This window comes from Rutilus rutilus, assembly GCF_951802725.1.
Source record: "Rutilus rutilus genome assembly, chromosome: 6".
In the NCBI taxonomy this organism is placed as follows: Eukaryota; Metazoa; Chordata; class Actinopteri; order Cypriniformes; family Leuciscidae; genus Rutilus; species Rutilus rutilus.
In genome coordinates this window covers 40,496,030-40,510,210 of record NC_140214.1, presented here as the reverse complement: position 1 = coordinate 40,510,210, position 14,181 = coordinate 40,496,030, and the positions used below count along the sequence as shown (strand labels likewise).

General features: G+C 36.4%; 2 protein-coding genes and 1 long non-coding RNA gene across 3 annotated transcripts in view; 1 reads left to right on the top strand and 2 right to left on the bottom strand.

Moving 5' to 3' along the window:
- LOC311291359 (uncharacterized protein) overlaps nucleotides 1-14,181 on the bottom strand; it is a 796,365-nt gene that overhangs the window by 224,264 nt on the left and 557,920 nt on the right. The gene's annotated exons all lie outside the window — the stretch shown is intronic.
- The window catches only part of LOC311291423 (uncharacterized protein), a gene marked incomplete at its 5' end in the record, with an annotated part of 543,326 nt that overhangs the window by 67,835 nt on the left and 461,310 nt on the right, over nucleotides 1-14,181 (top strand). The gene's annotated exons all lie outside the window — the stretch shown is intronic.
- LOC311291368 lies at nucleotides 7,469-8,751 on the bottom strand. The gene is made up of 2 exons (XR_014627553.1): nucleotides 8,628-8,751; nucleotides 7,469-7,744 (listed from the first exon to the last, which is right to left on the bottom strand). It is a non-coding gene; the product is annotated as an uncharacterized lncRNA (long non-coding RNA).

Below are 14,181 nucleotides of genomic sequence, written 5' to 3'. Positions count from 1 at the left end.
AAAAATCCAGAAATCACAATATATGATTTTTTTAACTATTTATTTGTATGATACAGCTGCAAATAAGTATTTGAACACCTGTCTATCAGCTAGAATTCTGACCCTCAAAGACCTGTTAGTCTGCCTTTAAAATGTCCACCTCCACTCCATTTGTTATCCTAAATTAGATGCACCTGTTTGAGGTCATTAGCTGCATAAAGACACCTGTCCACCCCATACAATCAGTAAGAATCCAACTACTAACATGTCCAAGACCAAAGAGCTGTCCAAAGACACTAGAGACAAAATTGTACACCTCCACAAGGCTGGATAGGGCTACGGGGGAAATTGCCAAGCAGCTTGGTGAAAAAAGGTCCACTGTTGGAGCAATCATTAGAAAATGGAAGAAGCTAAACATGACTGTCAATCTCCCTCGGACTGGGGCTCCATGCAAGATCTCACCTCGTGGGGTCTCAATGATCCTAAGAAAGGTGAGAAATCAGCCCAGAACTACACGGGAGGAGCTGGTCAATGACCTGAAAAGAGCTGGGACCACCGTTTCCAAGGTTACTGTTGGTAATACACTAAGACGTCATGGTTTGAAATCATGCATGGCACGGAAGGTTCCCCTGCTTAAACCAGCACATGTCAAGTCCCGTCTTAAGTTTGCCAATGACCATTTGGATGATCCAGCGGAGTCATGGGAGAAAGTCATGTGGTCAGATGAGACCAAAATAGAACTTTTTGGTCATAATTCCACTAAACGTGTTTGGAGGAAGAAGAATGATGAGTACCATCCCAAGAACACCATCCCTACTGTGAAGCATGGGGGTGGTAGCATCATGCTTTGGGGGTGTTTTTCTGCACATGGGACTGCACTGTATTAAGGAGAGGATGACCGGGGCCATGTATTGCGAGATTTTGGGGAACAACCTCCTTCCCTCAGTTAGAGCATTGAAGATAGGTCGAGGCTGTGTCTTCCAACATGACAATGACCCGAAGCACACAGCCAGGATAACCAAGGAGTGGCTCTGTAAGAAGCATATCAAGGTTCTGGCGTGGCCTAGCCAGTCTCCAGACCTAAACCCAATAGAGAATCTTTGGAGGGAGCTCAAACTCCGTGTTTCTCAGTGACAGTCCAGAAACCTGACTGATCTAGAGAAGATTTGTGTGGAGGAGTGGGCCAAAATCCCTCCTGCAGTGTGTGCAAACCTGGTGAAAAACTACAGGAAACGTTTGACCTCTGTAATTGCAAACAAAGGCTACTGTACCAAATATTAACATTGATTTTCTCAGCTGTTCAAATACTTATTTGCAGCTGTATCATACAAATAAATAGTTAAAAAATCATACATTATGATTTCTGGATTTTTATTTTTAGATTATGTCTCTCACAGTGGACATGCACCTACGATGACAATTTCAGACCCCTGAAAGTGGGAGAACTTGCAAAATAGCAGGGTGTTCAAATACTTATTTTCCTCACTGTATATATATATATATGACGAGTTCAGATGCAAAAGCCTCTAAGTGCCATCTGAAATTTTCTTCTAGAATGATCATTTTTATCAAGCTTGTATATTTAAGTTCAGTAATTTCACTTAAATGACAATAAATAGGTCATTTTCATTGCCATTTAACCCATTTAATCCCAAATTTTTCCCAGAGATGAAATGTATGAGTTTGTGTGGTATTTGCAAGTATATTAAACAATCAATGTCAATAATGTAAAAAAATATTTGAAAAGTCCATGAAAATAAGAGTTTTATCTCTGGTCACAATTGTGACCGGTGGTAGAACACAGGGAGTCTAAGTCTATGGAGTATATAATAAATTAAAAATCTCCAGAAATTAGTTTGAAGACAGAATTAAATTGTTGAAGTGATTTATTCGATTAACAAATAGTTAAACATTGTCTGGCCCAGTTTAAAAAATGACAAAATAGCAATCCTATGCAGCAACATGGCACAAATATTTTAATTAAATTATGATGAAATAATAAATTATAGGAAATTGCTTAGAATGCAATCATTATAAATGATGCAAAATACTTAAAATTACAAAATGAAAAGAAAAAAAAACGTACAGAAATAAAATAATAAATTAAAATAAACAAATTAAAATAAACAAATGATTAAAAATGAGCCTATGGTAGGAAACATGTAACAATGCCAAGGAACATGTAACAATTCATGAATAACAGGAAGGCATCACAAAAATTATCAATCAACAGTCACAACTGTGTGCTGGTGTGGAACTCATTATCACCTTCCTAAAGAAATAACAGTGGAATTATATATTTTTTTAAAAATCACAACTGTGTCCTGCCTACCTGTGTTTATCAGCCAGTGGGCAACACCATCAAACCTGGGTATATCAGTCACAGCAGCTGACATTGAGGATGGCCTCCCTTGTCCTTTTGGTGCAGTACCAAATATTTTCAGGAGACTTTGGGCAACTACTTGCTGAAATCCAAGGAGATCATAGTCACAATTCATGACATCTCTGTGGAACAGCCAACTGTTGACCACAGCACTGTGTAGAGTCCAGGCATGTCATGCTTGAAGATGCATCCACCTGGAACACCAGCTTGTTCAGCCAAACCCATCACTACACTGGCCCATGACCTAACCCAGTCTCTGGAAGACAGAGCATATCCAACTCCAGCAGCCATATCACCCTGTAGCCCAAGAGTGGTCTCCCACTGAAGCTAAGCAGGGCTGAGGCTGGTTAGTACCTGGATGGGAGGCCTCCTGAGAAAACCAGGTTGCTGCTGGAGGAGGTGTTAGTGAGGCCAGCAGGGGGCGCTCACCCTGTGGTCTGTGTCGGTCCTAACACCCCAGTGTAGTGACGGGGACACTACTGCCAAAGAGCACCGTCCTTCGGATGAGAAGGACGGTGCTCAGAGAGTCACTCTGGGGTCATTAAAAATCCCAGAATGTCCTTCGAAAAACAGTAGGGGTTTAACCACGGCATCTTGGCCAAATTTGCCCCTTGGCCTCTGTCCATCATGGCCTTCTAATCATCCCCATATACTGACTGGCTTCATCACTGTCTCCTCTCCACCAGTAAGCTGGTGTGTGGTGGGCGTTCTGGTCCAATATGGCTGCCGTCGCATCATCCAAGTGGATGCTGCACATTGGTGGTGGTTGAGGAGATTCCCCCTTCCATATGTGAAGCGCTTTAAGTACCCAAGCGCTTTATAAATGTAACAAATTATTAATTATTATTATTATTATTAAGTAAATCCAAAACTTGACTTAAAGTCAGTCTGAAAGAGAGTTCATAAAAATAACACAGAATTACATATGGGGAACATAGACTCCCTGTGTTATACCACCGGTCACTATTGTAACCGTCTTCATTTATCTGCAGTTTCACAACAGAATAAAGCATGTATTCATTTAATTTCAATGTGTATGTATAGGTAACCCTTTCATGATGATATGTGCAAAAAATGTATAAGCTATTCAAAAAGGAACTTAGTATTCTTACCTGTCCTTTCTGAGCTTTTATGTCATCCTTCCGTTAAGACGACAGTACCAAGAAATAAATGTGTGTGGTCACATAACCAAACAAGCTAATCATGTTAGACCTGCCATAAACTCTTATAGACATCTTACATTTTCATTATATATGAATATGTACTTCATAATATGAGTTACTTTTTAATTTCACACTAAAATATGCAAAGAAAAATTGTGGTCACAATTGTGACCAGTGGGATTAAATGGGTTAAGTGAAATTACTGAATTTAAATATACAAGCTTGATAAAAATTATCATTCTAGAAGAAAATTTCAGATGGCACTTAGAGGCTTTTGCATCTGAACTCTTCATATATATATATATATATATTATGTACTTTATTATGTCTTTCATTTCAAACACATTTAACACAATTATACAAATGGGCAGTTCCTTTAAAGACATCATATTTTCCCCCAATAAATATTCCTTATTTTTCCTTCTACTTTTTTTCTTTTGTGATAATACCCACCAACACATAGCCTAAAAAACACATAATTAGAACAATAACCAAAAAGTACATAGTTAGACACTTTTACATATGATTTAAGGGGAAAAAGACAAAAAACAATAAATAAATATTAATAGAAATTTAACATTCACATATTTATATCAAACTCTTATAATGACACATAATTCCTAATAGTTATTTAAGTAATATTATTTAAATATCAAATATTCAATATTAAATAAGTAAATAAATAAAATAATAAATAACTAGAAATAAAAGGGAGGGAGGGTTATATAAAAATGTAGTTAATGTAGGCTATATATTCCTTTATTTTATGGAATATTCTTTGATTTTAGAGTTGCACATATCTTTTCAAAATGTATACATTTGCTCTTAATTTCATGTTATCCTCTCCATAGTGTACTTTAGAAACTAAATCTAACCACTCATTTAAAACTGGGGATTCTTGCTTTCTCCAAAAAATTATTGCATTAAAAGCTGTAATTCTCAGCATTCTAAATAAGTATACATCATCTTTATTAAGTAGCATAGGTCCTATACCCAAAACTATATTTTGTATCTTTATATATTTAGTTTCTTTAAAAAAATCTTCCCTGAATTAGGCTACTTCTGTTCAATTTTTTTTATTAGAAGTATAAAATATATGAGTGTAATGAGCTAGAAGTTCACTGCAACTTATCCAACATCCTAAAGATAAATTATTATAATTAGAAGATATTTCTGGTGTTATAAAATATCGCATATTAATTTTCCAAGCAAAATGTAGGCTATATTTTAGTCAGAATTATTGCGCTCCTATTTGGCGCACATGCGCGCAGTAGCGCTCGTTCAATATGAAGATTAGCAGCAAAATGGATACATTTGCACAACTTTCTAACATTTACAGATGGAGAATATAACTGTAAAATGTAAGTTTTGCACTAAAAAAATCAGGGCTGCCAACTTTTGAGTTTAGCTTGGAGTGAGATTTTTTTGGGGGGGGGGGGGGGGGGGGGATTGTATCTAAAAACAAAAATCGCATCACAATAAGTGTAATTGTGATTGTCAAAACATTTGGTAACTAAATAGAATTTTATGAAGTTTAGTGACAACATGTTACAATGTTTACATTGTACAATGACTGGTAGGATAGAGTTTTTATTATTGCTTGACAAAAATGTCAAGATTTCAATTCCATTCTTGCGATTTGATTCCGATTTTGATTCAATATTGACTAATTTGGATACATGTTTATTTTAAATTTTATTTAAAAAAATAATCTCACCTAATGCTGTAAACATAGAGGGCCCAATCTGCTGGTATTATTAAAGGTTAAAAATAACAAATTAAATTAAATATAATGCAGTTTTTGTTATAATAACAATTATTTAATGACAAGTAAAAATATAATAAATATGTAATATAGTGCTCAGCAAAATCTCATCTCTAGCTATTTTTTCTATTCAATTAACATGCTATGGTCATTAAATGGCTTTCCTGGGGTAAATGTAACGTTATGTGACATAATTTTTCTCCTGCTGTTATATATTGACCTCTTTCAGTGGTTGAAAAACACTAATTGGTCGATATTATGTATACTTTCGGTAAGTTGTACTGCACCTTTAAATAAAAAAGTAACAGATGATCGGTTCACGTGCACTTGAACTGAGGCGCTCAACGATCTGTCACGTCACATTTACAAGCGCCAAACGTATTTTTGTCTGAATTTCGTAATAGAATTGACGGAATCTAAGAGCTGAGAATTAGTTTAATATTAAAAGTACCTCTTTGCTCCGCAATTTTTCTGTGCGTGAGAAAATGGATGTGTGGCGTGAGAGCGTGTGAAAAGTGTCAATTGCGTGAGTCTCACGCTCAATGCGTGAGAGTTGGCAGCCCTGAAAAAATGGTGGTGGATCGATTTGATCCACGATCGACCTCTAGGGCTGCTTCAGAAACGCGTGCACACGCAATTATCTAGACTAGATAAACCTGGATCAAATTAGTGAGATTGCGTGAACTTCAATTAATGAAGTTTTATGTAACAAAGTTCGGGAGGAGCATGTTCAGGTAATCATCCAATCAGCACAAGAAGAAGCGAGTATAAATAAAGCCTTCCCTTACCTCCTGTCTCATGACAAATTTCTCAGCATCCCGCCACCACCCCATCACCTCACATTCAGATACCAGGGGCTCGTTCTTCGTACGTTGCTTATTACATCCGAGATCAAATGACACATCCAAGATGATTTCATCGTGCTAATCATAATCCGGCTAATTGAGTTCTTCGAACACACTTGCCGGATAGGATTAGTATCGCTGGATTGAGTTATCTGAGATAACTGCGCGTTCACGCTCTGGCTTAAAAGGGGATATGTATCGATAGTGGAAACATTGATCAGCAACGCTGCCATTGGCTGCTCAGCGTGGCCAAAGAGCGCGCACAGTTTTTCTCATATTATATCTATGTTTTTTTCTCCTCAGCAGAGCAAGAACTAATAGTCGAAGTTTATTCGGAATTTTAATGTTTTAATCAAAACGCCAGGGAACACCTCAAAGTCTGCAAAAGCCAGGAGAGAGGGCTGGCAAAAAGTAGCAGACAATTTAAATCCGTTAGAAGTGGCCATGTTAGATGTTTTTATCACTTATTAGCCTATATTTTTGTATTTTAATAATTGCATAATTACTTTGTTCATTGTAATGTCAGAGTCACCACACTAGAATATGGGAACAAATAAAAGTGAAGTACAAAAATATTCTAATGGTAATTTTTAGTTATATTATAGTCTCTTTTATGAAAGGCACTGTTAAATAAATGGTTGTCTGTTTATAAAAGCAATCAAGAAAAAGGCTGAGAAAAAAAAAGATCTTAGTAGCCTACACTGTATTTTTGCTGCATTAAATTAAGGCCATATAGTCATTTCAGCTGTTAAATCTTGAGTAATGATGAATTGCTTTGACTTGTGGAAGTAAAAACTGATAAACTTATGTTAATGTAAAAATATGTATTGAAGAAGAGTTCAAAAAGAGTTATTGATCACATTTTTCCCAAGTGTAGTTCATTGTAATGACATTGTGTTTTCCTCTTTTGTGCACTTTTACATAATACACCAACACTTGTTAACTTAAGTGGACATTTTCTAACTTTCCAAAGGAAAGAAAGTATAAGACTTTGTAATGTCCATTTGTTTCCATTGCACTGGACAGTGAATAAACCCTCTCAGATAACTGTCATATGGAGGAACTAGCCTACCTGCAAGTGCATAAATAACTTTACTTAATTTATACTTGTATGCTTTATGGCTGCAATATAAGTTGCAGGATTCCACATCTACAGAAAGGCCTACAGAAGAGTCTGCACAGACAGAGGAGACATAGGCCTACAGGTGGCCAGTGTATAGCCAACTTTTCCTTTTTATTTGTTGCATGAGGCATGTGTCTAATATCTCTTGTTGCAGGCACTTGACCACTGGCTTTTCTTTACAAAGAACAATTGAAATAAAACTCAAGGAACTAAGCATATTTGTCTTTTATTAAACATTTAATGAAAAGTGTATTTTTTTTTTTTTGGCAGTGTTGTGTAATATGGCACATGCAAATGCAACAATGTCACAGGCCCTGTCAGGTGTGCAACCCTCAGACTTTTCAGACACTGACATCTTCCCTTTAGTTAGCCAAAGTTCATTTCATTGTGTGCCCTTGTCCTGGCCAGAGCTGCATTGTAACTGGTTTGGGTCAGGGAATGGGGTCTTAAAACACCTGTCTGCAGGCAGGAACATGTCATAATCACCTATGAAGAAATGCAGTTCTGTTAGGATCAGCATAAGTGTATGTAATACAGTGAGCTTGATATTTAATTGTGGAACTTTCCTTACCACTTTCAAATAATGTGCATAAATGTGAATCTCTGCAAATTCTTAAGTCATACACAGATCCTGACCATTTTGCTTTCACATTTGTGATATGGAAGATTTTAGTCAACTGCCTTTTTTTTTATTTGATATAATATTATTAGGAATAATATCTGGAATAAGAATCACAATAGTAACTGGGCTGCACATTTACATTGTGAACCCCCTTTCTGTTCACATAATCCCCTTCATTGAGGCCTTGATGGCAGTCTAGCCTATAAGCCTGAGTGACATACTGTAATCAGCATGGTCATGATCGCATGATCTTCATAAAAAAATATTTAAATAGTCTAATAAATAGTAGGCTATAGTCTAATAAATAAAAAAAAATAAAAAGCTGCTTAAAAAAAACTGATTTACATTGGGTCTTCAGTGGCTTGGAAATGCCAAAAAAAAAAAAAAAAAAAAAAAACTAAAACTGTTTTTTAAACCTAAAAGCGGCAGGTAAACTCCGAATGACACGACAAACAGCACTTTCCATCAAGTTCTCCGCATCTCCAATAGTGTAAAGGAAAGAGCCACTCGCAATTAATCTTAGGGTACAGTTTGTGCTGTAGTGACTCCGACAAGTCGAAAATAAATGTGCGTTTCCAACAAATTAATAATGTAAACGACAATCTCACGAGTCACGAGGAAAAAAAATATCAGAAAGTGCACTATCGCGCTGCGCTGGACTTCCCGTATCATCTCCGTTTATGAGCCGCAGTCTAATCCTGTTTACATGAAATAAGCCTGCTCCCGAGCAGGTTTAAGATTGCGCACCTGTTGCTATGACAGCAAGTCCAGGATGAGCGTCGAAGAACCAAACAATCCAAGATCATGCCAAATCGTCAACAATCAAATCCAGCTAACTGAGTTAGCGACGTACGAAGAACGAGCCCCTGCTCATAGATACCTATATATGATCTATACATTCATAGGGGGAGTACTCTGGGGTCGGGCCGAATTCCGAGCTCGGAGCCCTCCCCCCGGACAGCAAGCCAAATACGCATTATAATATTAAATCAGATTTCATTAACATGTGAACTCGTGAACCTTTTATGGAACCACTTTAGCCCCAACTTATTTGTTAGGCTCATTCAAGTCCGGTTTTGGAGTTTAATCCCCGCTTTTCTAAGCGTATTTATGGAACAACCCTCTGTTCGCTACTCGGTGTGCTCTCATTTATTTTGATGTGAATACACAACACATTGTTTTATATTTGCAAATGCTTTGCACAACTTCAATTCTGAACTTCTTAAATTAACACTGACATTATCTATAAAGCCCTGTTTACTAGAAAATATCACAGTTAATAATTTGTTAATAACCTTCTAGACGCTGAATTAATATAAATAAATGACTTTAGATTTTAGATCATAAAATTATTGGCAGACATTAGGAAACAACTATACTTTAATTTAATTTAATTTGCACAGACATTTCTGCTCTCCATTTCTGTCAATAAACAAACACTTGAAATGTTCTCTTAAATTAAAGTCTTTTTTTAACATGTTTAATCTCCCTAAATGTATATTAAAACTGCAGTCCGTAGCTTTTTTGGGTTAAAAATGATCCAAAATAAATTTTTGAGCAAGTTCATAACCAGCCAGTGTTCAAAACTATCTGCTTGCCGTAGCTCGATTCAAAACGGAAAGCTTGTAATAATGTTTTTAATTCCAGTGATACTGGCAGATTTCCTCGGGAAATTCGAGTATGTCTTTGCGTCATTGCGTCACAGCTGTCCACATAAAGAAGAGTCTCGGCTAGTAAGGCTGTATTGCGTGTGAGGATGTTGGTGGTGGAGATTTATAGCCTTTTCTCGCAGCACTTGATATAATTAAACTTATCAATTTGATGGCGGATCCAGAAAAGTTCAAACGACAATCACCAGTGACAACTGGAGATTCACCCATTGTAAAACTCGAAAGACTTAGGACTTCGGAGAAAAAAAGAGACTGCAAACGGCCCATGCGAAAACAAGGACAAATATTGGAATGGCATTAAATGTAGTCACGCAATGTTGATGTTGTTAACATTAACAATTTGAGAACAAAGTATAATTTGCACGGTTTGATGTGATATGATAAGCGATCATTAGATTTAATCGGCGCAATTTACCGCAATGCTTTTTTCCCCTTAGTTGGTCAGAACAAACGTGGATGTTACTTATTTGTTCAGACGACATTTTCCGGTGAAAATTTTTATATTGGTCATACTTCCAAAAAGTAAAATCTGTGATTGCAAATGACAGTATTCACACCAGCGCGGTGATTGACAGCCACACTTCTCCTCAAAACATTGGATTCATCTGCGCTGTGCCGTGCCGAGGCACAACCCACGTAAAGTTGATCATTCCGCGAATAACTGCAATTGCAGATTTCGAACAGAGATGGCGACAAATAGGTAAAAACTGCGGACTGCAGCTTTAAAGAAATCGTTAAACCAGCAAAAGCAAGTAAATAAAATCATCGTTAACTATAAAACTGTAAATTGTGTGAGTGTGTGTATTTCTGTGGAGGATTAGATAAAGACACAGATGTGTTTCAGACACAGTTGACCCTCTTTTACTAAAGTGTTTTCTCTCTCTCTCTGTTCTTTGTGTCATCAGTGTAAGATCAGGCTCACATGTGTCCAGCTCTGTGTCTCTGAAGAGTGATCGGTCTAAAGAGTATCCACCAGCCTTCAGTGAGAAAACACCATCATCTAATAAAAGGTATTTTGTGTGTTTACATTACATTATAGGGTTGTATTATTTCTCCACAATGGTGTATGTGATTGAACTTGACTATGTAAGGGGATTTATGAAACACAATTACACAGGCAGCCACAAGTAGGCATAAATTCACTATGGAAATTAGATCATGTAACTAAACATATCCATCCATCCAACCATGGTCATAAATGAACAAATGCACAGCTATACTGTATTTGATTACTATTTGCAACATTAAACCTTTTCAAATGAGACTAAGTATCTCCTGTAATAAAGTGTTTTCTGTCTGTTCTTTGTGTCATCATCAGTGTAAGATCAGGCTCACATGTGTCCAGCTCTGTGTCTCTGAAGAGTGATCGGTCTAAAGAGTATCCACCAGCCTTCAGTGAGAGAAAACCATCATCTAATAAAAGGTATTTTGTGTGTTTACATTACATTATAGGGTTGTATTATTTCTCCACAATGTAGTATGTGATTGAACTTGACTATGTAAGGGGATTTATGAAACACAATTACACAGGCAGCCACAAGTAGGCATAAATTCACTATGGAAATTAGATCATGTAACTAAACATGTCCATCCATCCAACCATGGTCATAAATGAACAAATACACAGCTATACTGCATTTGATTACTATTTGCAACATTAAACCTTTTCAAATGAGACTAAGTATCTCCTGTAATAAAGTGTTTTCTCTCTGTTCTTTGTGTCATCAGTGTAAGATCAGGCTCACATGTGTCCAGCTCTGTGTCTCTAAAGAGTGATCGGTCTAAAGAGTATCCACCAGCCTTCAGTGAGAAAACACCATCATCTAATAAAAGGTATTTTGTGTTACAATTTTTTTGTCACACGTTGACTGTTGAAAAGCTGTATTAGTGAATACCAATCATGAAACATGTTTAGATTAAATATTTGTCAGAGTATTCACAGCTAATGCTTATTTCTCTTTCTGTAAAATATCAGTTAGTATTTTATTTTACTAATTTGATTACAGGCTTCAATATGAGACATTAGACTCAGACGTTCAGACTCACAGGAACCACGAGAATTTCAAAGACAATCTTCTAGGGATCTTCCAGGTAGGAAAACACATTTTTATAAATGTTTAATACTCCTAACAAACAAATATGTTATTGAACAAAGAAATGTAATAACATTTTTCTTGATCATTTTTCCTTTTAACCCTCTGGGGTCTAAGGTGTTTTTGGGGTCCTTGAAATGTTCTGACATGCCCTGACATTTGTGCTTTTTTCAGTTGCTTGTAAACATATTAATGGCAATGGTGTCATTACACTCTATTCAGCACAAACAGGGCTACCATAATATGTAAGCAACATGTACTGTATGTACATAATTGTATTTTTGAGAGAATAATGTTTATGCATGGTTATTGAAAAAAACAAAAAATGTAAGTTTCTGAAATAAGACCACACAACACATACTAAATATGTGTCCACAAGATTTTTGACTAATGAATGTTGTTGCCTAGAGTTTTTGCTTCAAAATGATCTGAAAATCACCCTGCCTTATCATTCACATAACACAATACATTGATTTAAACTTTGTAAGAAACGTTTTGTTTGGAAAGGCAATATGTGTGTGGGGGTGTGAATGATCATGAATAATGATGTGGTTCACACCGAGAGTTGGTTCACACTGAGAGTGACAATGACCCGCATAATGAGCCTTTCATTCAGGTGTGTCACTTAGAGTACCAAGTAAAGAATGTGAGGACTTATTTTGAATGCATGCAAATTGTATAATATCCAAGGTAAACATTTCTAGTTAGTTAATTCTCATACTGTATAATGACTTATTAAAATGTTGCTTACATCTACCTTGTAAATATATGTTTTGCTATTTTATTAAACAGTTTTCACATAGAAATCAACAACAATTACATTTTTAACAATATTTCAAGTGTAATCTTTCTTTTTAAAAAGTATACATTTTATCATATGTATTTCAAAGTTCAGGATTAGTTAGTTTGAATATTGGAACAAACACTATAATAACATCTTAGTTTATAATTCAGTATACCTACTTTATTTTTGACAAAACATCACGTACTATATATTTACCATATGAGCAGAAATTGGCGAACAAAAGCTTATTTGATATGACCGTAGTCTTTTTTACAGTAAAAACGTTATAATCTATCCAAAATTAATCAACAAAATCTTGTCTAAACATTCTTATTTCATCTGTAACATAGGCCAATCGTTTTCATGATATATTAGCATATAGATTAGATTAGATTAGATTCAACTTTATTGTCATTACACAAGTACAGGTACAAGGCAACGAAATGCAGTTTAGGTCTAACCAGAAGTGCAATAGCAGCAAGTGCAGGATATACAGTGGTTCATAAGTGCAGAACATGGATATGTACTGAATAAATATAGAGTTGAATACTATTATAAACAAAAATTTACAGATAGATTGTCCTATGAATATAATATACAGATAACTATTACTGTGAACAGAATTTACAGCTAGATATGTACTGAATATAATAATATACAGATGGCTATTACTATAAACAGAATGTTTACAGATAGATATGTACTGAATATAATATACAGATGGCTGTTACTATAAACATAATTTTACAGATAGATATGTACTATGAATATATATACAGATGGCTGTTACTATAAACAGAATGTGAGCATAATATACAGATGGATATTACTATAAACAGAATTTTACAAATAGATATATGTATAAGTTAGGCTAATGAGCAGTATAACAATGGATTTAAAGTAGTGCAAATAAAGTTTGGACAGAAGCTATCCGAGTGAGTGCAGTGGAAAGTAATTGCATATTACAGTTAAGGTACGATATTGCAATGTATATATAACAGTCGGTACTGTAAATAACAGTCGGCAGTGCAAATGAGCATATTCCAGTCAAGGTAGTAGTGCAAGATGCATATGTAAACAGTTGTTACTGTAATAACAGTCAGCAGTGCAAATGAACATTATAGTATTGCAAATAACAAAATGGAGGCAGGTGTGAGGAGGGAGAGGAGAGTCAATCAGTATATAAGGGGAGTGGGATCAATGAGGGTTAGAGTTTAATAAAGAGACAGCTCTGGGGAAAAAACTGTTCTTTAGTCTGCTGGTCCTGGTTCGGAGGCACCTGAAACGCCTGCCGGAAGGCAGGAGAGAAAACAGTCTGTGGGCTGGGTGAGAGGAGTCCTTAAGGATGCTGCGAGCTCGATGCAGACAGCGTTTCCTCTGGATGTGCTCGATGGCAGGTAGTGGAGTCCCAGTGATGCGCTGGGCGGTTTTCACCACCCGCTGCAGTGCCTTGCGCTCTGCAACAGAACAGCTCCCATACCACACTGTAGCACAGTTGGTCAGGATGCTTTCTATTGCACAGCGATAGAAGTTCACCAGGATAGTGGAGGAAAGCTGATTCTTCCTCAGTGTCCTCAGGAAGAAAAGGCGCTGGTGAGCCTTCTTGACCAGGCTGGAGGTGTTGGTTGTCCAGGTCATGTCCGCCGAGATGTGGGTCCCCAGGAACTTGAAACTGGAGACACGCTCAACAGCCATTCCATTGATGTGGATGGTGTCGTGTGTGCCTCTTGACACTTTCCTGAAGTCCACGATGA